This window comes from Aplysia californica, unplaced genomic scaffold (assembly GCF_000002075.1).
Source record: "Aplysia californica isolate F4 #8 unplaced genomic scaffold, AplCal3.0 scaffold00105, whole genome shotgun sequence".
Taxonomy (NCBI): Eukaryota; Metazoa; Mollusca; class Gastropoda; order Aplysiida; family Aplysiidae; genus Aplysia; species Aplysia californica.
The window spans coordinates 425,472-426,075 of NW_004797375.1; the positions used below are offsets into that span (position 1 = coordinate 425,472).

Below are 604 nucleotides of genomic sequence, written 5' to 3' on the forward strand. Positions count from 1 at the left end.
ACACCTGAATAGACATAAGGGTCTTGAACATCTAGCTCTCACTGGCAAAATTGAAGACAAGCGAGGCAGGGGTAGGCCCAGAATAACATACTTAGGGAACCTAAACAAATGGGTAACAGGGCAAGATCAGGGAAACGTAGCTTTTTTGAGAGCATCCGAGCAAAGGAATGAATGAAAAACCATGATCGCCGATGTCTGTCGCGGATCTGGCACTGGATGATGATGATGATGCTTATTCATGGCGAAAAAAATACATTCGAGTATCTTTAAAAGAAGTATTGATGTTTACGAGTGAAGGAAAGGGAGGTCGCCTGGTGTCAGAGGTTAAATTAGCGAGACAATGGCCACAAAGTTTGGTGATTTCCAAAGCTTGAGTGTCTTTGTAAACTGCGAATTAACATTATTTGTTTATTATTTATAGTTTCGGGAAGCAACGTCCCTGCATTACGGACATGTCCGTTGCTCTCTCCGAAAATGTCGCTGAATGTCTTTCTACTGATTGTGCCAATATACTTCTAGTTGAACGTTCTTCCGTTCTTTCCTGCGAAGATGGCAGCTTTTCAGCTTCTTTTTTTGTATTCCCAAAGTGGGTTTTGTGTGTGTG

The 604-nt window shown here is 42.1% G+C and overlaps 1 protein-coding gene across 1 annotated transcript in view; it reads right to left on the minus strand.

The window, feature by feature from the left end:
- Window positions 1-604, minus strand: part of LOC101853688 — a gene marked incomplete at its 3' end in the record, with an annotated part of 99,749 nt that overhangs the window by 97,831 nt on the left and 1,314 nt on the right.